The following is a 24627-nucleotide window of genomic DNA, read 5'->3' on the forward strand; positions in this document are numbered from 1 at the left end:
ACGAAATGCTCCCGGTAGATCCAGGACCACCTGCTCAACCGTGCCCTCCACTGACGACTCCAAAAGCGAGCTCAAATAGGAGACAACCTCAGCCCAAAAAGCCTGCGTACACCAACAAGTCCACAAAGCATGCGCAAACGTGTTCGGATCTCGACCACATTTAAAACACAGGGGAGAAGCAACACCCCCAAATTTAAATAATTGAGCTTGGGTGATATACCCTCTATACAAAATGCGAGCATAACATTCCTGCAACACAGCTCCTTGAATTAAACGCGGCAAACCTGCCAGATTCCGGGAAACCTCCCAAGTACCAAGGTCTAAATGGAGCTCTGAGGCCCAACTATCCCGAACCCCCGAACAATGCCTAGGAGCCTCAAAAGGAAGCAAAGCCCGATATAAAGCGGACACTGAAGTCTGAAAAGGCTCCACCTGGGCATACAGATCCCTAATACGAGCCCCCAATGGGTGCTGAAGGGCAGTCCGGGAAAGCGTGAGAATATAATGTTTAACTTGACAGTAAGCGAAAGTGTCCCCCCAGCAGTGCCCCAACCGCTCCCTCAAATCCGCTAAAGTGCTCAGGTCCCCATCGACGGTCAGCAGATGTTCTACCAAATAAAATCCCAACGTTTTCCAACGACGGAAATTCGAATTGTCCGAGCCCGGTACAAAATCTGGATTGCCCATCAGGGGCAACAGCGCAGTCACCCGCGGGTCCCCCCCCAGGCGCCGAACCAGACCCTCCCACGCCCCACGCATGGAAGCCAAAAGAATTGAACCCCGAACCTCCCGTGGCAAGGCCCCCCCCGGCAGGTGAAGCAAGGCAAGGAGAGAATACGGGGCGTATAGAATAGTTCTTTTTATACTTTAAAGTTCAGTATAACAGTATTCGAGGCTTGTGTGGATGGGTCAGATGGTTTGTGGGGATGGGGACAAATTTTTTCAACAATTCAACTCAAATCAGAACCCTATATGGAAAAATATACACACTCTGCAACACTAAAAAGCCTTAATAACATAGATTCATCATCTACACAACATAACATATACACCAAGAAGCTTGAGAAGCATGGTGGGTCTGGAAAATGTGCATGTGAAGCAGTGCAAACATTACCCCTGACGCAGCGATACAATGCGAAATGGAGGGTTCCCAGTTGGGTTCAGCGGCTGCCTGGCCTTGATGGAGAAGCCAGTAGCAGCTAAGTGGTTTTTTCTTGTTTAACTGCTTTTTATGCTATGTCCTGGACCGTATTGCTATAGTTCTCATTAGCCCACTGATATCACCATTTGGGGCATGAGTGCCCTGGCGTGCTGTTTGATATCATTCTGCAGGCTATCACAGTGCTTTTTTCCTTACATAATTTTGCTTACACGCAGGAGTGATGTCTTTGAAGGAGTGGAGATTTTTGGTCAGATGAAGCCGAACTGAGGCTGTTTTCTCCACTTCTTTTTTTGCTTTTTGGTGTGTATGTTATGTTGTGTTGATGATGAAAGTATATGATTAAGGCCTTTTAGTGTTGCAGAGTGTGTATCTTTTTCCATATAGGGTTCTCATTTGAGTTGAATTGTTGGAATATACTAACCCTGGTCCCGAGGTATAGTGTTTAGTGTGACAAATTTTTTCCACATGTCATTCTCTAGGCTCTGCCACGAATCGATTTCGACTATGTGAGGGCAAGAAGGGTGTCAGTCAGGTTGATGTAGCCATCGTAGTGCAAGCGGGCATGGGGTATGGCTCTCAAAAAAAAATCTTAATCGTTGTACTGCTGATTTTGGCTCTTTTGACTAATGAGTTTGCCTACCACTGTCCTAGGGCATCAGGCTACCAAGTGGTATAAATTAATTTAGGAATATTTCAATAAGAAACCAAAAATGAGCCTAAGGGATATTTGAAGCATTGAGACAAAGCAAAAGATTTTTACTACTCAATCTCTATGGGCTTCAGGGCCGTTACCACTGAGCAGCCACTAGCACAGCTTTGTAAAACAGGCTCTATGAGACAAGCTTGGTTTTTTCTGTTATATAGGGATTTTAGGACCCCTGTTCATTTGCAAAAATTAGTTCAAAGTCTAATAGATGCTGGCATGGTCATCTTGATATAGGGACACTGGATCATCTGTTGTATTATTGCCCCTCAATACTCGGCTTCTGGAAGTCACAATTAATAGGATACTGGATACTTCCATTCTAATGTCATATGATATTGTCCTATTCAGAACTATATTACAATCCAAGTCTCCAATTTCTGCAGCTAAGAATAGATTACTTCTTGTGATGACTGGGATTGATGATCACAAAAAACTGGAAAAATTGCGATAGACTGAATCCTACCTTTTGGTGGAATCCCTGTGCTTATTCTATCGATATGAAAGTATGAATTCAGAACTAACTGGTCATTATAAAAACTTTAAGGAGATTTGGGGCCCATTAGCAGATTTTCTAATCACCAATTAATAGTAGAAGCCTACCTTTGTTTAATAGAGTTTTATACACATCCGGGAGAGGGGAAGATATTTAAATTTAAATCACTTTGGAAGATTTTTTTTCAGGGTAAATCTAAATGAAATTCATGGCATCAGTAAATCTATTATTAAATTAACCATTTGAATAGTATATTGTTTTTATATTTTTTATTTTCATTGTAAGAATATCTTGTTTGATTGTTTTATCTTTCCTATTAATATTGCCATTCTCTTCATCGTGATTTGTTTTGTAAAAAGCTTAGATTTTTTGCATTAAGAGGGACATCAAGTGAAAAATAAAAATAAACATAATCAAAAGAACCAAAAGATTGTGGGACAGAAAATCAGTTGTACTAGTTTGTAGTTTATTATGTGGCCAAATATGGAGGCTTCTGTGGTTTGTTCTTCGTTTGTAGTCTCTTAAACTGCAAGGATTTTTTGTGACTATCACGTTTTTATGTTTAAGACAGCCAAGCGCCCTATAAGACCCTTGAGAAAGGCATTTTACTTTGTCAGAACTCGGCCTGTGTTATTTGGTTTTTATTTTATTGGTCACTTGTAACTATATACATCCTTTTTAGATTGTTTTTAAGTCATTTGTTAAGTCATTTTGTTGTTTTGTTGCTTCTTCTCTTTTGTGCAACATTTTGGATTTTGTTCTTTTGTCTTAAGGCATTTCTGGTGCAAGATATTGTATTCAGTTCTGATGAATCAGAGAAATTCAAACAAATTTCTGTAATTCTGGATGATGTAATGGGCCTGTTTGACAAACTGAATAGTAGCAAATCAACTGGACCAGATGGTATACATCCCAGAGTGCTGATAAAAATGAAAAATGAAATTGCAGAGCTATTGTTAGTAATTGGTCATTTTTCATTAAAATGCTGCATAGTACCAGAAAACTAGATGGTGGCTAACGTGACGCTGATTTTTTAAAGGGTTCCAGAGGTGTTCTGGGAAATTATAGACCAGTGAGGCTGACGTCAGTGCTGGGCAAAATGGTTGAGTCTATTATAAAGAACAAAATGACAGAATCTTGCAAGCATGGATTAATGAGAGAAAGCCAACATGGATTTAGTCAAGGGAAATCTTGCCTCACCAATCTACTGAATTTCTTTGAAGGTGTGAATGAAGATGCGGATAAAGGTGAGCCATTTGATCAAGTTCAAGTTTCAAGTTTATTTAAAATTTGATTACTTGCCTATCTTGAATTCTAGGTGAAATACAATAGTAAAAAAGGGGAATACAAAATTTAAACAAAGACAAAAACTAAATACAAAGAGAAAATGATAAATAAGAAGAAGGAAAGAGGAGGAACCACAATAAAGTTTAGGCTAGAAGACATTAACGGAAAATACAATGGGAATAAAGGGAAAAATTCAATACTGCTGAATACCTATTGACAGGTACGAAAAGAAGAAAGAAGTTAAAAAAGAAAAAGTAAGATTAAAGAAGAACACCAGATTTATCTGGTGTGATATAACATTAGCTGAGCTGATGTCACCTGCTGGTAATATTTATTAAATGATGGTGTGGGTAAAATGGGGGGCAGAGGGTGAGGAGAATATATGAAGTTTTGTCAAGGGTCTATAGAATAAGGATTGACAAGTTTATAAGAGGAGTTAAGAAAGGGTTAATAAGCAGGGCTTGTAAGAAAGAAAAATGATTAGGGAGGTTTTTAAGCTGATGGGGTGGAGCAGTCACGTGATTGTTGGATGTTATGGCAGGCTGGAGTGAATTCTGTGAGGAAAGGGGAACAGTACAGTGCTTTCTTCAGGAAAAGATTATCCCCCCTTCCCTCCCATTTGTGCTGGTGTTATGTTTTGTGTAAGTGTTGTGGAGAGGAGGTATGTGGGTACAGGTTTTATGTTGACTTGTGTAGGTTTGGTGGAGCTTATAGGGTTGGGGGAGGTGGTCGCAGCTTTGGGTGGGGCAAAAAATGGGGTTTGGCCCAGTTTGATCTGGGAGATGAGCAGTTAATAAATAAATAAATGTAACACTTGTATGCGATACCGCTCAATTGGGAAGCATGGCCTTGCATCACCATGGTTCATGTTTGAGGGAATGTTATAAGTTTAAAGACTTTACTGGAGCTAGTTTCAACACTGAATAGCTCCCTGGGGGTGTGTGAAATATGCATTGGGGGTTTGTTGGTTTTTGGACACGGATTGTATTGTAAGTGGAGATAATATTCAGATAGATAATAAAGCTGCGGCCAAATATTTCTTCCAATAAAATTGAGTTGTGTGATTATTGATTGATGGTGATTAGCTTTCAGTTGCAGGTGACGGGAATGCGAATGCTAATGTTATGTACAGAATAGTCTTTAAAAATGAAACATTTCAATGAACTCTTTAAATTTCTCTAAATTTGTTTCCACTCTTATATGTAAAGGCAAGGAGTTCCAAATCGTGGGGGCGGTCACTGAGAATGTTGTCGTATGAAGAGTATTGATAATCTTTAATGAGGGTACTAAAAATAGATGTTGAGATATAGAATGAGAGCAGTGATTTTAGACAAGAACTTCTCATGGGAAAGTCATAGAGCAGCAAAGTCACTTTACAGGCATCAAGCAATAGATGTACCGTATTTGCCGGCGTATAAGACGACTTTTCAGTACCTTAAAATCCTCCCCAAAGTCGGGGGTCGTCTTATACGCCGGGTACTGTTTACATGCCCTTACTTTACATTAGAGAGCTGCACGGGAACGGGGACGACGGGAAACCCGCGGGACCCGCGGGCATCCCGCGGGTTCCCCCTTCGGTTACGGGGATCCCGTGGGGATGCCCCCTAGGGTCGCGGGGATCCCATGGGGACGCCCCCTAGGGTCGCGGGGATCCCATGGGGACGCCTCCGAGGGTCGCGGGGCTCCTGCGGGGCTGGATGTACTCAGTCGCACGGCTCTTCTTCTCCCTACCTTCTCTGCTTGCAGCACAGAGCCGAACGGAAGTCTTCCCGACGTCAGCGCTGACGTCGGAGGGGAGGGAGGGCTTAAACAAAGCTTAAACAAAGCCCTCCCTCCCTCCGACGTCAGCGCTGACGTCGGGAAGACTTCCGTTCGGCTCTGTGCTGCAGACAGGGCAGGTAAGGAGAAGGAAAGTAGCCTCGCGGTTCGAGTGGCTACCAAGGGAGGGGGCGGTCCGCCCCACCCCGCCCCGGTTGCAGCACAGCCAGCCAGGTCCCCTTACTTTTGTGGCACTTCCCCGACCGACCGATAACAGCCCGGGTCCGACAATCCTCCCTGCCCTGTAGCCGCGAATCTAAATTACCTTCTTACAGCAGCTGTAAGAAGGTAATTTAGATTCGCGGTTAAGGGCAGGGAGGTTTGTCGGACCCGGGCTGTTGTCGGTCGGTCGGGGAAGTGCCACAAAAGTAAGGGGACCTGGCTGGCTGTGCTGCACCCGGGGCGGTAGAGAAGGAGAGGGGGGGGAGAAGGACGCTGAAATGCCATGGTGAAGACAGGAGGGGGGGAAGGACTCTGAAAGCACTTGAAGACAGAGGAGGGAGAAGGACGCTGAAAGCACATGGGGGAATACAAAGGGGTGGAGAAAGACGCTGAAAGGCCATGGGAAGGGCGGGGGGGGAAGGACTCTGAAAGCACTTGTGGAAGACAGAGGGGGGAGAAGGATGCTGAAAGCACATGGGGAAGACAAAGGGGTGGAGAAGGACGCTGAAAGGCCATGGGGAAGACAGAGAGGGAGAAGGACGCTGAAAGGACATGGGGAAGATGGGGGGGGAGAAGGACATTGAAAGGAAATGAGGAAGAGAGAGTAGGGAGAAGACGCTGGCAGGGAAGAAGACAGATGCCAGACTATGGGGGGAGCGGAGAGAAGAAGATGGGTGCCAGACCAATTTGGAAGGGGGAAGAAAGGGAGAGGCACAGTAACAGAGCAAATGGAAGATGCAGAAGGAAGAGAGACAGTGGATGGAAGGAATTGAATGAGAACATGAGGAAAGCAGAAACCAGGCAACAAAGGTAGGAAAAGAATTCTATTTCTTTTTTTTTTTGCTTCAGGATAAAGTAGTATATTAGTTGTGTTGATAAAAATTTATAAACATTAGAGGCTCTGGTAGAAACCCGTTTACAAAGTATGTATTCTTCCCAATTAATATTTTCAAATTAATAAAGTCTTTTTGCTTATTTGTAAATGGGTTTCTACCAGAGCCTTTAATTCAGTAGCATAATTAAATGAAATAACTATTTCTGAAGTTTATAGGGACGGGCGGGGATGGAGGGGATTCCTTGCGGGGACGGGTGGGGACGGAGGGGATTCCTCACGGGGACGGGTGGGGATGGAGGGATTCCTCACGGGGACGGGTGGGATTCCTCGCGGGGACGGGTGGGGACGGGTGGGATTTCTGTCCCCGTGCAACTCTCTACTTTACATGCCCTAACATCTCCTTCCTTACCTCCTTACGGTGCTTACGGTACTAGTAAACCTGCCGGGACATCAGCGGGGCCATGGCGGGACATCAGTGTGACAAGGGTGCCAGCTCCTTCATCCTGCGCAGCGGGAAGCAGCGGCGCTCTGGCCCCACCCCTTTTCTCTTTACTACGTCTCTCGCACATGCGGCCGTGTGTGGAGTCTAGCCCTTAAGGAAGTTGCGGGGGCGAACAGGAGGCTTTTGAAGGCTTTTAAAGGGAAACTGTCATGCCAGCAAACTTGCTAGGGACTTGCCCGGCACTTGCTCTCTCCCTCTATGTGTTATCTTCCTTCTATCATTGACAGTTTCAGTTTGGTTAACAGTTTAGAAAACAAATAGCATGGCAGCTCCCATGGGTTTATTGTTCTATTCAGCTTTAGTGAATTAATTAAAATTGTTGAAATAAATTCTGATGTTCTTTTAAGTTTTATTTGTTGTGCAGAAGGTGTGCGGAAGAAGGGGTAGTCTTATATGGCGAGTATATAACAAACTCTATATTTTAACTGTAAAAGTTGGGGGGTCGTCTTATACGCCCAGTCGTCTTATACGCCGGCAAATATGGTAGATACACTGACACAGACACAGATATGAACCCAGTAACGTAAATTCACACAAAGACAGACACAGTGGCTACAAAGAAGTAGATTTTGTGATACAGTAACATCAATTTAATATACTTCTGCAATAGTTCAAAAGAAATAAAGTTTGGACCTACTTGATCATCACTTGTGGTGTTACTCTAAATGGAAGAATGAAAGCAGTTATTTTAGATAAGAACTTCACCTTGAAAGAGACCTAGGGGTGATGGTGGACACAACATTGAAAGCATCAACACAGTGCGCGACGGCCTCAAAGAAAGCGAACAGGATGTTGGGTATCATTAAAAAGGGTATCACGACCAGGGCGAAGAAAGTCATCATGCCGCTGTATCGTGCAATGGTGCGCCCACATCTGGAGTACTGTGTCCAGTACTGGTCGCTGTACCTCAAGAAGGACATGGCAGTACTTGAGGGGGTCCAGAGGAGAGCAACTAAAATGATAAAAGGTATGGAAAACTTTTCTTATGCTGACAGGTTGAAGATGCTGGGGCTCTTCTCCCTGGAAAAGCGGAGACTTAGAGGAGACATGATAGAAACCTTCAAAATCCTGAGGGGCATAGAGAAAGTGGACAGGGACAGATTTTTCAGACTGTGGGGAACCACTAACACAAGGGGTCACTCAGAGAAATTGAGAGGGGACAGGTTTAGAACAAATGCTAGGAGGTTCTTTTTTACCCAGAGGGTGGTGGACACATGGAACGCGCTTCCGGAGGTTGTGATAGCCCAGAGCACATTGCAGGGTTTCAAGGAAGGTTTAGATAAGTTCCTAAAAGATAAGGGGATTGAGGGTTACAGATAAAAGAAGAGGTAGGTTACAGAAATGGTCAGGAACCACATTACAGGTCATGGACCTGATGGGCCGCCGCGGGAGCGGACCGCTGGGCGCGATGGACCAATGGTCTGACCCAGTGGTGGCAACTTCTTATGTTCATACAGGAAAGTCCCAGAGCAGCAAAGTCACTTTATTGGCATCAATCAATAGAGGCAGACAAACATATGAACACACACACAGTGGTACATAAGAAGATAAGAACATAATAATAGCCTACTGGATCAGACCAATGGTCCAACTAAATCAGTAGCCCATCCTCATGGTGGCCAATCCAGGTCACTAGTACGTGGCCAAAACCCAAGTAGTAGCACTATTCCATGTTATCGATCCAGGGCAAGCAGTGGCTTCCCTCATGTCTTTCTCAATAACAGACTATAGACTTTTCCTCTTGGAAATTGTCCAAACCTTTCTTAAAACAAGCTACGCTATCCGCTCATACCACAATCACTGGTTTTGAAAGTATTTCCCTGTAACTTCTTTGTGTCTTTATAATTTGATGGAGTGAAAAATCAATCCACTTGAACCCGTTCTACTCCACTCAGGATTTTGAAGGCTTAAATCCTATCTCCCCTCAGCTGTCTCTTTTCCAAGCTAGAGAGCCCTAACATTTTTAGTCTTTCCTCATATGAAAGGAGTTCCATCCCCTTTATCATCTTGGTTGCTCTTCATTGAACCTTTTCTAGCACTGCTATATCTTTCTTGAGATAAGGAGTCCACAATGAATGCAATAGTCAGGTGAGGTCACACCATGGAACGATTCAGAGGCATTATAACATACTTAGTCTTGTTAACCATCCCTTAGTAAATTATATAAGCGATTTATTAAATATGAATAAAAACTTGAAACTTGTCACAAACAGACAGATACAGACATGCACATAATTCACATAAATAAGGTATAGGCGGAATAGAAGTCCCTAATGTAATGTAAATGAACACAGAGATAGACACAGTGGCTACAAAGAACAATATTTTCTGATACAGTAACATCAATTTAATACTTAATACTTTTGCAATAGTTCAGAAGAAATCAAGTTTAGACTTACCGAAACCTGATCATTATTTTCACTGGCCTGAATGGAAGGATAAGAGCAGTGATTTTAGAGAACTTCTCATGGGAAATTTACAAAGCAGCAAAGTCACTTTATTGGGATCAGTCAACAAATACAGACACAGAGAAATACAGAGACAGACACACTGTGGGACCGGGATCCTGGCGAGGCCTAGTAACTTCCCAGAATCCCCGTCTTGGCGCGAGCGTAACCGTGGTGGATCACAGCGGCCTGGTGCCTCCCATAAACTGCACACCACACTGGCCGGGTTTTGTCCAAATATATTACTTTTATTTATCCACAAGGAAAGTTTCAAACAAAAAAGGTCACAATTTGGCATTCAAAGTAAAAACCCAAAACATTCCATTTTTCTCTTGTTCTGCTTTCTTTCTCTCATTTGCCAGTTCTTTTCACTGCACCCTCAGTGCTGGCCAATTCAAGTTCACAAATTAAGAACATAAAATACCGTTCAGGTTAGGTGTTATTTCCCCAAGCAGTGCTAGAACCATACCTGCCTTGCTAATAGTTAGGCTACCTGGTTCTAGGCACTAATTAGGCTTCTGGTAGATTTGAGTGGCAGTTCCCTTTTACTAGGAGCAGAGGGACTTGTGCTCCCACAGGTGTGTCCACTGTACCACTCATCTAACACAAAAGTAAATTCAGCAGCTTCCAGCCCAGCTTGAAACACGGATACAAAATCCTTCACAAAACATAAAACCCCAAAAAGGAAGAAACAAAAAAAACCCTTTCACCAAGGAAAAAGGATGTTCAGGCTTTCCTAAACCTATTCCCATTCCATAGGGTGTTCTTCCTCCGAAGACATAGCATTATTCTCTAACCAGTCCATGTCACAAACCTCAGACAGTGTTTCAAGGTTTTGCATTTCCCTATCCTGGTGAGAACTTCTGAAGGCTGGCCAAAAGTTAGCTGCTTTAGCTGGGTTCCTTCTCAGCTTCCCCTGAGCTTCCAGTCCCAGCTGTCCCTCCTCTCTCACTGACGAGGGAGCTTCAGAAAAAGGGAGACTCGGCACATAACCACGCCCCCTCACAGCAGCTTTAGCTAATTCCTTAAAGAGCCCTGTCCTTCCCGTTCCAGCCTGAGCTCTGTGAGCTTTTAAAGGGACAGGCTCCCTCTTAACCTTGTGCTCAGGATTTTCCCTATACTCAGGATATTTCTTCTCCTTAGTCCCTGGCACATTATTAATGCTTCCCTGCTCTTTTCCCTGGGCTTTTCCCCGGGCTTTATTAGGACTAGCCAGATCCCTGTCACAACACACATATACACAGAGGTAGACACAGTGGCTGCAAAAGTGCAAAATGTTCTGATACAGTAATATCAATTTAATACATTTTACTTTTGCAGGAGTTGAGAAGAACAAAAGTTAGAACTTACCGAAACAACGTGACCTCTAATGCCTGTCAAAGAAGAGCTTGAATTTAATGTTGCTGCTAGGTTTATTTGGTAGTCTAAGGAAAATACATTAATTAAGTTAAAGATGCCAATAGGTTTGATATGCCTAATATAACCCTGTACTCATTCTCTGTGACAATTTCTTTGCAAACCACCCCCTGCCCTGGTAACTGTAACCAGTGGAAACTTGTCAGTGGGTATCATGTTCCTACAGTTAAACAACCACATTTAGAATATAAACAGCACCTCTGTCTCCCCATGCACCCCACTAACATAGGAGAGAGATGTCGGTCATAAAGCCTTCTAGGTATTCACAGTGAATATGGAGGCTTCTGCTCAAAGTCCTGTAATAATTTCAAGGTTACTTACCCTGGTAGCAGAAGCTCAGAGCCACCAGCAGAAAAGCTACTGCGATCTTCATGGCTGGGTTGGTTGTATATTGAGTCTTGAGCTTCAATAGACAAAGGAATGTAGGTAGAGAGCCCTGCGCTCAGAGCTCAGATATATACTGTGAATATTCTCCATACTCCGCCCAGGATCTCCGGTGACAGCTCAGCTTCTGGCATCATCTGTGAGATCATCTGACTCAGACCATGCAACAAATCTTGAACAAGTGCCAATCTTTTAAATCTGCTTAAGACTTTCTTTGAGAAAAGAAAACAGGTAATGTACTGACTGACTTGCATTTGTAAATCAAAGGAAAGACGTGTACAAGGCACATCAGATATTGACAGGTTTGAACCCCAATTTTGGATAAATTTGAAAGTTCCCAGAATCTTCTGAAGCTATTAATTTTCCTAGTCACCAATAAGTAATTCTAGGAACCTTTTCTGTATGGAAACAACATTTTTCAGTAAAATCAGGTATTTATAAAACTGTAGAGGGAGAAAGGATCCACTTTCCTTTTTGTTTTTTTACAGTATAGGTGTAGGTTACTCCTTCCTGACTCAGCTAGGGAATGAGGTCAAGAGGGGCAGTCTATGGCATAGAGCTGCCCTTATTCTCTCCAAAGTTGGATGGAGCACAGGGTCAGCTTAGCCATAGGCAGACTTAAAGTTGTTGCCTTGGGGTGCAAGTTTTGGATGATGGCAGAGATCCACTGCTTCAAAGCCACATAAACTGACAGAACCATTAACAGTCTTCCAATAACCCCTTCCTTCTATGCTTGGAACTGCAGCAGATTGTTCTCCAGCCTTCTCATTGTCTGCCTCCAAATGAAGTCTCTTATCTGTTCAATGATACCAGCTTTGCATTGGGGTGGGGGCATTGAAAATGATCTGATGTAGGTTAAAATCATTACAAAATATTTATATCTTAATCCTCTGATTACACAAAATGTATTAACAATTGCTGTAAATGGTATTTCAGTCAAAGACACCTTGGATGGTGTGGATAACATAAGGACAACGATTGTGAAGCATGGAAAAAAATCCAGAATTTCACTGTTAATATTTAATGCTAGAAAAGCAGGGTTGTACATTTGGGCTGCCCAAATCCAAGGGAGTGGTAGAGCACCTGTGCAAGAAGAGGAGCAGAACTTGGGGTGATCATATTTGATGATTTTAAGGGATTATGACTTGAATATCACCTATTTGTACAAAGCAGTTTACATATAGGTACTTCAAGCATTTTCCCTATATGACCAAGTGAACAGTGGAAGATTAAGTGACTTGCCCAGGGTCACAGGGAGCAGTGTAGGGTTGGAACCCAGAACTTCCCGAAGGCAGCCAAATAGATAGAGAAGGAGTAAAAAAAGCCAGAAGGACGCTTGGCTGCATAAGTAGAAGAATGGCCAGTAGGAACAAAGGAGGTGATAATGCCTCAGTATAAACCTCCGTTTAAAGGACTGGTATAATTGGGGCGATTGCACCTCAAAAAGATATAAACAGGATGGAGTTGGTCCAGAAGGCAGCTACATAAGAACATAAGAGATGCCAATGTGGGACTGCTCAAAGGTTCCTGAAGCCTTTTATCCATGTTTCCAATATGGCCAACCCAGGTCGCAAAATCCCAAAAAGTAAAATCGATTTTATGCTGCTTATTTTAGGAATGAGCAGTGGATTTTCCCAAGTCCATCTTAATAATTGTTTATGGATTATAGGAAAATATCCAAACCTTTTTTAATCCCTGCTACGCTAACTGCTTTCACCACATTCTCCAGCAATGAATTCCAGTGTTTCATTACATAAGAACATAAGAATTGCTGCTGCTGGGTCAGACCTGGTCCATCGTGCCAAGCAGTCCGCTCACGCGGTGGCTCTTAGGTCAAAAACCAGTGCCCTAACTTAGACTAGCCTTACCTGCGTATGTTCTGGTTCAGCAGGAACTTGTATAACTTTGTCTTGAATCCCTGGAGAGTGTTTTCCCCTATAACACCCTCCAGAAGAGCGTTCCAGTTTCTTACCACTCTCGGGGTGAAGAAGAACTTCCTTACGTTTGTACGGAATCGATCCCCTTTTAACTTTAGAGAGTGCCTTCTCGTTCTCTCTACCTTGGAGAGGGTGAACAACCTGTCTTTATCTACTAAGTCTATTCCCTGGATTATCGTGAACATTTCGATCATGTCCCAACTCATTCTCCTCTTTTCAAGGGAGAAGAGACCCAGTTTCTCTAATCTCTCACTATACGGAAACTCTTCCAGCTCCTTAACCATTTTAGTCGCTCTTCTATTGACCCTTTTGAGTAATACTGTGTCCTTCTTCATGTACGGTGACCAATGCTGGACACAGTATTCCAGGTGGGGGCCCACCATGGCCCAGTACAGTGGCATGATAACCTTCTCCAATCTATTTGTGATCCCCTTATCATTACTAGCATTCTATTTACCCTTTTCACTGCCACTGCACATTGCGCAGATGGCTTCATTGACTTTTTGACCAGGACTCCCAAGTCTCTTTCCAGGGGGGTCTCTCCAAGTACTGCACCGGACATCCTGTATTCTTCTATAAGATTGTTGTTATTGACATGCATCACCTTACACTTAACCACGTTAAACCTCATTTGCTATGTTGCTGCCCATTTTTCGAACTTGTTTATGTCACGTTGCAGGTCTTCACAATCCTCCTGCATCTTCACTACTCTAAATAACTTCGTAATGTCTTGCAAATTTAATCACCTCACTCATCGTACCAATTTCCAGATAATTTGTAAATATATTGAAGAGCAAAGGTCCAAGCACCAATCCCTGCGGTAATCCACTCGTGACACTTTTCCAGTCCGAGTATTGTCCATTTACCCCCACTCTCTGTTTCCTAACCGCCAGCCAGTTTTTAATCCACGTGTGTATTTCACCCTGAATTCCACGGCTCGCAATTTTCATCCTTGTTTTCTTTTCATCTCCTCATCACTCATAACATTGAATTAGCTTTCGTAGCTGCCACCGCTCACCGAACTGAGGGTTTCAATGTATCCTCAACAATGGACTTCGGTGTGCATATCTTTTAAATATGAAAGGGTATTTGCAGGAAATTGAATAAGCTGTGGGAACCTGTAAGAAATTATAGTAACTGCTAGTTTCATGGGTATTCTCTCTTGACATTATAACGGTACAAAGCTGACTTCTACTTTTAGACTACCCTATATAGGCATGATTGCATTGTATTGCTCAGTATTATATCTGCACATGCCCAAATCAAGGCCCCTTTGAATGCTGCTAGAAGCGCATCTTGTGCACCTTGTCTTTCAATTTTCAGCCAAACCTGTTTATTTGGGTAAAATAATAGTGGAAATGGTTTTGAAAATTGACCATTCCCAACCACTGACTTCTGCATTATGATAGGTTATGAAATGCAAGTTCACAAAGCGTGCAGTAGATCTATCTGAGACAGAATGAATTGCTAAGAGGAAAAAGATGGAGTCAAGTACATACTTTCTTTAAAAAGAGGTCACTGCTCTCTCAACCTTGCACAATTCTTCCTCGTCTGTTCTCTAGCCAAGAGCCAATAACTAGAACTGTGCCTAAAATGGCATTGGTTAATCTTAACAGAAAAATGACGAGTGGATGAAGATAGAGCCCTCCACTGGGTTGCCGAGCTGGCCCCCTTGTTGAAGAAAAAGCCTCAAATTACTGGTGAGCGCACACAAGCAGTCAAAAAGACTTCTGATATTTCCCAGATTAGTGGAAAGTCCATTTTGCCCTGAGGAGGAGGTTTATGTACCGTGAAACGTTGGCTCGGAATATATGGACTAAGAACTATGTTCATACCATTTTTGAAACTGGCTTGGTGTTGGTCATCTTGATGAAAGTTTTTGACGCCAGTGATGTGGATGATGGTGGTTGGGCTTGCGTGTGCTCCCCAGTAACCTGAGGCTTTTTCTTTCATCGAGAGTGCTAGCTCGGTGACCCAGTAGAGAGTTGTATCTTTGCATTGTTTTAGTGGTTAAATTTATACACACCCAACATATGCATTACTAGTCACCATTATTAGTAGTCATATGGGAGATATGAAACAGCAGACAATTACCATGTGCTAAACTTCTAAAATAATACAAGCTCAATGCTGGCATTAAGGCCCTAACACACCTTAGTAAAAGGAGCCTTATGTCTAGCAGTTTATCTAATTATCTCCTCTCTTTGTTGAGAAAACTGAAAAGCAGCCATCAATTGATATGATTTCCATATGCTCAGTCCTCCTGCCGGAACCCCCCTGGAACCCCCCTCCCCCCCAAACTGGTAATCGCGGGCAGGAGGATGCCCAGTCCTCCTGCCGGAAAGCCCGATGACCCCCCCTCCAAACTGGACGGGTCTTGCTGCCGCCAAGCCGATGGGCCCGCCTCATGGAAATGAGACGGGCCCACCCCTTCCCGGCCCATCCCCGCTAAATCTAAGGCCTGATTGGGGAGCATTTTTTTAAAAAACGTGCATCCCGATTGGCTGATTAGACAGCTGTAGGACGCCTACAGCTGCCTAAAATCGGGGTGCACTTTGGAGAATCAGGCCCTTTGTGTTTACTAAGCTCCTGTAGAGAGCCACCCATTTGAGTTAAAGTGTCTCCTAGCGATTCTTTTACAGTAAGGGTACTTACCTCAGACTTAGAAGCGGAGTTTTGGTTCACCACATCAGGATTGTTACTTACTGCTCCGGTGTAAAAGTGGGTACCCACCCCCGACTTACCTAGTTTAAAGCCCTTCGAAGTAGGTGGGCTAGTCGGTGTCCGAAGACGTTCTTACCTCTGTTGGTCAGGTGGAGTCCGTCTGGTCCTTGTAGTCCCTGTAGTGCCTCTCCGTGATTCAGGAATCTGAAGTTCATTTCCCGGCACCATCGTTCTAGCCACTCATTCGTCTTCAGGATACGTTTGTCCCTGTCCCTTCCTCTGCCCCTAACAGGAAGAATTGAAGAGAATACTACCTGTGCTCCTGTCTGCTTCAGCCTCTTTCCCAGAGCTCCGAAGTCTCTGGCTATGTCCTCCAGGGTGTTCTTGTTCCAGGCAGATACTACTATTTATCACTTCTGTGGCAGTGACAGGCTTATCCAGCGCTGTGCATTGATATTTCATAGAAGGTCCCTGCTCAGAAGAGTTTACATGATAAATTACCCTGTTCCAGGCTGGGATTTTGTAACAACTTTTACTGATACTACTATTTATCACTTCTGTAGCAGTGACAGGCTTATGTAGCGCTGTGCATTGATATTTCATAGAAGGTCCCTGCTCAGAAGATCTTACATGATGTTACCCTGTTCCATGCTGGGATTTTATAACAACTCCTACTGATACTACTATTTATCACTTCTGTAGCAGTGACAGGCTTATCCAGCGCTGTGCATTGATATTTCATAGAAGGTCCCTGCTCAGAAGAGCTTACATGATAAATTACCCTGTTCCAGGCTGGGATTTTGTAACAGCTCCTACTGATGCTAAAAACAGATAATTGATGTTCCCTATACTATTTCCCTGCCCAGAATTTCCTATATATAATCACAAAACTCATCCTTCCTCTAAACATTTCATGCATATAATTCTTTTCCACAAATCTTTACAGAAATTATTCCCAGAAAAAGATTTCCAAGGCAGTTTCACAACTTTGCTTCACGAATAGTCTCTCACCACATTCCACAGAAATCGGTCACAGGAGCATCTGATTAACTTCTCCAGAAATCAGGTTCAAAAGCAGTTCATAACCTTTCTTCACCAATATTTCTCTCACAACATTACACAGGAATCTCACACAGGACCTCCCATAAAATCTTCTCCAAAAATCAGCACCACAGACTTGTCACTCAGAGAATCTCTCAAAATACTTCCCAGAAGATTCTCACAGACTATTTCTAGCATCAAATAGCTTCACATCCGCCAGAAAGAAATGTTTTCACCCTTGGATAAAGACCAGAATCTATATATCAAACCTCCAATTCCTACTTAAAATTCAATAAAACCTTCTCACAAGGCACAGAAACCAAACTACCTCCACCCAGACCCAACTCTCAAATCTGACAGTTCAAATGTTCATACAGCGGATGCTGATCTCTGCATGAGGACAAGAAACCTGTGCAGGAAATCAGCAACAGAAAACCAAAACTGCACCAATACAAAAGACACACAAAATAGGAAAAAAACACAGTTCTTACATTGCAGATCCTCTCTGCTTCAAAAACCCTTCAATATCTTCTTTAAACCCTGTTTTCCACACTCAGGTAACTTTTAAACTTTTAACCACGGTTACATTTGCCACCACAAAAGAGAAAAATTTTCTGTCAAATATTTACAAAACTACCCCTGAACAAACTTTTCTAAATTATTTCAAGGATACAAAATAGGAACAGCAGAAATACATATACAGTAGACACTCTTCAATACACACATTACTTTCTCCAACACATGCATTTTTTTCACAATAAACATTTGGATTGCCAACCATAGTTTCATATATAAATTGGGGCTTTCCACCATCTCATTAATTTATCATTTCTGAAGATTATTTTCATCAAAAATTTTCTCTAAATAACACTCAATCTGTCCTTTTTGGGATTTCCACATTGAAATCTCTCCTTCTGGATATATCTCTTTTGTTACTGAGTTTGGGATTTTTTTCTCTTTCACAGTCTTCCTTTCACTGCTTTTGTTTTGCTTACAAATCTGTGTTCAGACAAGTTACTTTCAATCCATGACACACTCTTCCTTTTCTTCATATAATTGTAATACAGTCTCATTTGCTTTTCTACAACCTTTCTCTTTGAGTACTTTGCTAGATCTTCTCGACTGATGTCTATTGCATATGTCTTTTCTAGCTTTCTCCATTTTATACTTGTGTTGTCTTGATCCTATACTAGTTATGGGAAAACATTTGAACAAGGACTGTCTCCATAAAAACTGTGTACTTCATTCCAGATGCCTGATAAAACCCCAGAAACAAGTGATAATTGCAATAGTAGCAGCAATAATTTAATCTGGTAATGCTCACTCTTAATTACTTCAGAAACAAGTAATAATTGCCATATTACCAGAAATATGTTTATCTGGTAAAGTTCACTCTTAATTGTTCCTTGAGGTGAAACCAGTGGCATACCAACGGGAGGGGTGGGGGGGGGCAGTTCCGCCCTGGGTGCACGGCCCAAAGGGTGCACAGCTAGCCACTCACCGGGGAATAGGCTGCCGCCGAGGAAAGGCTGCCATTGCCATCATCACAAACAAGCCGGCGCCGAGTTCTCCCTCCCTGCTGCTCTTCCCCACGAGGCGACCAACTCTAGCCGTCCAACGTCAATTCTGACGTCGGAGAGGACGTTCTGGGCCAGCCAATCGCTGCCTGGCTGGCCCGGAACATCCTTCGACGTTAGAATTGACGTCGGGCAGAGAGTTGGTCGGCCCGCGGGGAAGAGAAGCAGGGCGAACTCGGCGCCGGCCTGTTTCTGATGGCCAGTGGCAGCCTTTCCCCGGCAGCGGTGACAGCAGCATATTTCCAAATGGCGGTGGCATGGGAGAGGGCAGTGAGAAAGTAAGAAAGGGGGGAGAGACAGGGAGCCATAAAGAAAGAAAGGGAGCAGGGTGAAAGAAAGAAAAAAAATGGGGCATGGGGAGAGAGAGAGAAAGACATAGAGAAAGAAAGGGGGCATGGAGAGAGAAAGAAAGAAGGGGCAGGTGAAAGAAAGAAAGAAATAAGGCACTGAGAGAGAGAGAGAGAGAAAGACAAACAGAAAGAAAGGGGGCATGGGGAGAGAGAAAGAAAGAAGGAGGTAGGGTGAAAGAAAGAAAGAAATGGGGCACGGAGAGAGAGAGAGAAAGACAGACAGAGAAAGAAAGGGGGCATGGAGAGAGAAAGAAGGGGGCAGGGTGAAAGAAAGAAAGAAATGGGGCATGGAAAGAGAGAGAGAGAGAGAAACACAGACATACAGAAAAAAAGGGGGAATGGATAGAGAAAGAAAGAAGGGGACAGGATGAAACAAAGAAAAAGTTGGGGGAGGGAATGAGGTCTGGAGGAGAGGAAGCATACAGGAAGCTGAAAGAAGGGAAGAAATATTGGATGAACAGTCAGAAGAATAAAGTGCAACAAGAGACTGATGAAATTACCAAAGGTAGGAAAAATGATTTTATTTTCAATTTAGTGATCAAAATGTGTCCGTTTTGAGAATTTATATATGCTGTCTATATTTTGCACTATGGCCCCCTTTTACTAAACCGCAATAGCAGTTTTTAGCACAGGGAGCCTATGAGCATCGAGAGCAGCGTGGAGTATCCAGCGCAGCTCCTTGTGCTAAAAAACGCTATCGCGATTTAGTAAAAAGGGAGGGGGTATATTTGTCTATTTTTGTATAGTTCTTATTGAGGTGACATTGCATAAAGTCATCTGCCTTGACCTCTTTGAAAACCCGCTGAATATAAATGATAATTAACATTTTCTCTGCGTAGTGTGCTTCGTGTTTTTAAAATTTTATTATTGGTAGATCATTTTGACTTGGCCATGAAGGTAAGATGGAGGGAGGGAGGGGAGCTGCTGAAAGACATCTAGTAATCCTTGCAGGCTTGACTGTGCAGGGAATTATTTTTGTAAAATCATGTTTTGTTATATGACTGGCATTATTTAGACTTTAATTTCTATGAATGAATAGAATGAAAATGATATAAAATTACTTGCTTGTTTTTATGTGCGTGCGCTGAAGGAAAGTGGAGAGAGAGTGGGCTGAGGACGCTGAAGGGAAATGGGGAAGAGAGAGTGGGGAGAAGACGCTGATTTAAAAATTGACAATTGTACAGAATATTGTTTCTTTTTATACTTTAATATAATAAGTTCAATATAAAACAATTCAAGGCTTGTGTGGATGGAATCAGGTGGTTTGTGGGGATGAGAACCGAGCTTACGGGGATTAGTCGACATAGTAGGTAAAAGCTTATTACCTGATAATATGACACACGACCTACTGTTGCTGGAACAATGGTCAACTATTTGGCAGCTAGGCTTCAATGCTAAAAAATGCAAGATAATGCACCTGGGTAAGAGAAACCCGCGTAGAACTTATGTACTAAATGGAGAGACCTTGGTTAGGACCATGGTGGAACGCGACCTAGGGGTGATCATTAGTGAGGACATGAAGGTTGCCAATCAAGTGGAGAAGGCTTCCTCCAGGGCAAGACAAATGATGGGGTGTATCCACAGAGGTTTCGTCAGCAGGAGACCTGAAGTTATGATGCTGTTGTACAGAGCCATGGTGAGGCCTCACTTGGAGTACTGTGTTCAGTTTTGGAGACCACACTACCGAAAGGACGTGCTGAGGATCGAGTCGGTTCAGCGAACGGCCACCAGGATGGTCTTGGGGCTCAAGGATCTCACGTATGAAGAAAGATTAAAAAAATTGCGGCTGTACTCACTTGAGGAAAGAAGAGAACGGGGAGATATTTTTTTTTTTAAGTTCAATCAGTTTTATTAAATTTTTGTAAACAGTACAGAACATAAAAGGTGAAACATGAAACATAACATAAAATATAAACCACAGATCTTGTATGTCAGTGAAACAATCAGCGAGATATGTATAGGTAAAGAGATCCAAATAGATAAATAATTAAATAACTATAACTATATCGTGCAGGCAAGGTTCAGTAGGGTCATGAGACTTATTAATTATAAGAAAATCCAAAAGATCATGTCCCAATTTAGTACAATCAGAAACACATTGGGCTATTACGATACACAGTATGCTAAGACAGGTGACCATACTTTGTTATAAGAGTGAAAAGAATTAGTCTTGTCAGCGGCTATTGATTCATATTTAGAAAAGAGACAAACAGTATTCCACCAAGAGTTGTAATGTAACAATGAAAAGTCTTTCCAATTAGATAGTATGGTTTGGACTGCTATGAGAGTTAAACATTTAAGCAATCTAGCTTCATATTTATCTAGGCGAGTATTCAGTAAGGCATTAACCCCATATATAACTATAGCGATAGAAATGGCCTCATCAATATGCAATATTTGACTAATAGTATTCCAGACATCTGACCAAAATGACTGAAGGTGAGCACAATGGTAAATCATGTGGTCCAAAGTTCCCACTGCGTCCATACATGACCAACATTTGTTTGAAGCAGGTGGCCCAATTTTGGACAATTTGAGTGGTGTCCAATAAGCTCTGTGATATAGGAACAGTACAGTGTGCCAAATGGCAGATGATTTTAAGGCTCTGAATGATGCTAACCAAATTTCTTCCCAATCATGCTGTTCCACAGGAACCAAAATATCATGAGCCCAAATATCATACAACACTACAGGGGGTTTGAACTTGTGTTTGTGTAATAGTTTATACCAGGCCGATGCTTGGCCAGTAGTAGTGTCAATAAGGGTAGCCCACTCCACAATAGTAGGTGTAACAGACAATAATTCCGTTTTCTTGAGATATGCTGTTAGACAATGTTTCATTTGAAGCCATTCATAATAGTGAACAGAGTCTAAATTAAAAGACCTAGATAAAGTACCATAATCAATACATTTGAGATCAGACAATAACTGATCAATGAACCATATGCCCTTCTTGCGCCATGACTTCCATTCAATATAACGACCTTGAATCTGTACTTCAGGATTCCGCCATATAGGCGAGCTGGTGGTACTATTCCATTTTATAGGAGCTATGTTATCTATCTCTCGGAGAGCTGTTATAGTGGAAGAGAGGATAACGTTGTTACATATCCTGCGCGTTCCTTGAGCAAAAGGTAATAAACTGAGATTTTCTTCGGGCAGCAAGGTGCGTTCCAATTTTAACCAAGCAGGTGTATTCGAGACTGTGATATTATGGATCCATTGAGACCCTTGTCTGCATAAAAATGCCACATGATATTCGTAGAGACTAGGAAAATTAACACCTCCGTTTTCTTTGGTACATTTCAACTTCCGTAGGGCGATGCGAGGCGTTTTATCATTCCACAAATATTTAACCAAAGCAGATTCAAATTTTTTATAAGCAGACAAAGGAAATAGAAATGGTAACATAGACAATATGTATGTGATCTTTGGCGCCAATATCATCTTAATAGAGTCCAAACGTCCCCACCAGGACAATTTCAATGGTGACCATCTGTTGGTGGTTTTGTTGATGATGTCTGTAATATAAGAGATATTGAAATCACGAGTCTCATCCAATGAGACACCAAAATAAATCCCTAAGTATTTCAATTTAGTAGGGGCATATTTGAGGCCCATTGATTTTATATCTTCCCCACACGGTAGTCCAGAGAGCGGCATGACTTCAGATTTAGTCGGATTAAGTTTATATCCAGATACTGATGAGTATACATTTATTGTTTTTAGGACAGCCGGTATGGAATCCAAAAGTGTGTAGATCTGTATATCATCTGCATATGCTGTCAATTTGAAACTTAAGTCAGCTAGCTGAAAACCACTGATGTTAGTGTTGGTTCGAATATCAATTAACAACGGTTCCAGAGCTAGATTAAACAGAAGTGGTGACAAAGGACAACCTTGTCTAGTTCCTCTTGATGGTCGAAATGAGTCAGACAGAACATTGTTGATGCGAAGTCTAGTTGTCGGATGAGAATATAGAACTCTGATCATTCGAAGAAAAGGATCCTTAAAGCCGAACCAGGACAAAGCTTGAAATAGAAAAGACCATTCCACCCGATCGAAAGCTTTTTCCGCGTCCAGGCCAATGGTGACATAAGATGAAGGCAGATCAGATGTTAGTGAGATAATATGAGAAAATAGGCGAGAGTTGTCACTGGCGAGGCGTCCTTTCATAAATCCATTTTGATCTGGATGAATTAATTTAGGTAGAACAAGCTGTAATCTGGTCGCCAATAGTTTCGCATAAAGTTTGGCATCAATATTTATCAATGACAAGGGTCTATAATTCGAAACATACAAAGGGTCTTTGTCCGGTTTTGGTAATACAATTATCAGGGCTTCGGTAAATGAGCCCTCCGCCAGCCCCTGATCAATGAGATGGTTCAAATACTCCAGTAAAAATGGTAATAGTGCATCCTGGAAGGCTAAATAGAACTCCACTGGTAATCCATCTGGTCCTGGAGCTTTGTGTTTAGCCATATTTTTCAAAGTCTCCTTAAGATGATCCAGTTCTATAGGAGCAGTCAAAAGTTCATTGTCTGAGTCATCTAGTTTGGGCCCATCAAGACGTAATAGATATTTTTCTATTAATGAAGTGTTAGGATTATCAGACTTGTATAAGTCATTGTAGAAGCAGTGGAACTGATGGCAAATTTCCTTATCAGTAGTTACAATCTCATCACTAATCGTTTTTATGGCTGGTATGGATGTTTTTTCCATTTTCAATTTCAGGTATTGTGCCAGTTGATGACCAGCCTTATTGGAAGTAGCATAATAGTGCGAAGCTTGGATAAGAACCTCCGATGCAGCTGCGGTGCTCAGTTGTAAATTATATTCATATCGTAGTTTATTCAGCTCAGTTTGAATAGCAATGTCATTAGGGACCGCTATGTAGGCTGATTCCAAGGACGAAATACGGGATTCCAAGCCATGCATTTTTCTTTTATGTTCGGATTTTCTCCTAGCAGAATAAGAGATAATTATTCCCCTAATATATGATTTAAATGCATCCCACGTGGTCTGCCAAGAAGTCTCTTCCACTTTGTTAGTGGTAAAATAATCAGTGATATGAGTAGAGATGTGGTCTGTAAAAGAGGTATCCTGTAGGAGCGAAGAATTAAACCTCCAAATACCAGGAGTTGACGGAGGAATGAGGTCCTTCAAAGTGAGCGTTATAGAGGAGTGATCCGATACTGTTAACGGCTGTATATCTGTGGAGTCTACTTTATGCAATAAAGTATAGCTAAGTAAAAAGAAATCGATCCTTGAGTAGGATGCATGTGGTGGTGAGAAGAAGGTATAAGCTTCCTCTGTTTGATGTTGTAATCTCCAAGGATCTATTAATTTTAGTTGATATAAAAGATCCTGCAGACAATGCCAAGCTCTGGACTTCTTATAAGTGGTCTTAGATTTCCTGTCTTTCTCCGGGTTCAATATCAAATTGAAATCTCCTCCCACTATCACAGGGTGGGAAGCAGTGTTCCCGCTAAGCTGCGCTGGCCTGCGCACGCGCACAAAATATTACATCGCAGCGCACAAGTTTCTCTTCACAGCGCACACACGCGTCGCAAAGGTAAGGGGAGGTAAGGTAAGGGGACGCATTGGGGGGATTGCACTTCCCCACAATTGCCATGCTTCGGTTCCTCTTCTTCCTTCCTTCCTCCCCCCCCCCCCCCCGCGGGACCCTGCGGCACCATCAACTCTTACTCCCTCTAATGTCGGCCCTGCAGCTCCAGACTTCCTCGCACCTTCTCCCCTCCCCCTTTGGATCGCTATTATTTTAAATGTTATAGCCGCGGAGCTGTATCCATCAGTGGAGATGTCTAACCTCGGCCTGCCCCGGA

General features: G+C 42.6%; 2 long non-coding RNA genes across 2 annotated transcripts in view; both read right to left on the reverse strand.

The window, feature by feature from the left end:
- The window catches only part of LOC117354754, a 739456-nt gene that overhangs the window by 64014 nt on the left and 650815 nt on the right, over nucleotides 1-24627 (reverse strand). The window lies entirely within an intron of this gene.
- On the reverse strand, nucleotides 7601-11396 carry LOC117354751. The gene is made up of 4 exons (XR_004538234.1): nucleotides 11150-11396; nucleotides 10763-10785; nucleotides 9365-9391; nucleotides 7601-7626 (listed from the first exon to the last, which is right to left on the reverse strand). It is a non-coding gene; the product is annotated as an uncharacterized LOC117354751 (long non-coding RNA).

This window comes from Geotrypetes seraphini, chromosome 2, assembly GCF_902459505.1.
Source record: "Geotrypetes seraphini chromosome 2, aGeoSer1.1, whole genome shotgun sequence".
Classification (NCBI taxonomy): Eukaryota; Metazoa; Chordata; class Amphibia; order Gymnophiona; family Dermophiidae; genus Geotrypetes; species Geotrypetes seraphini.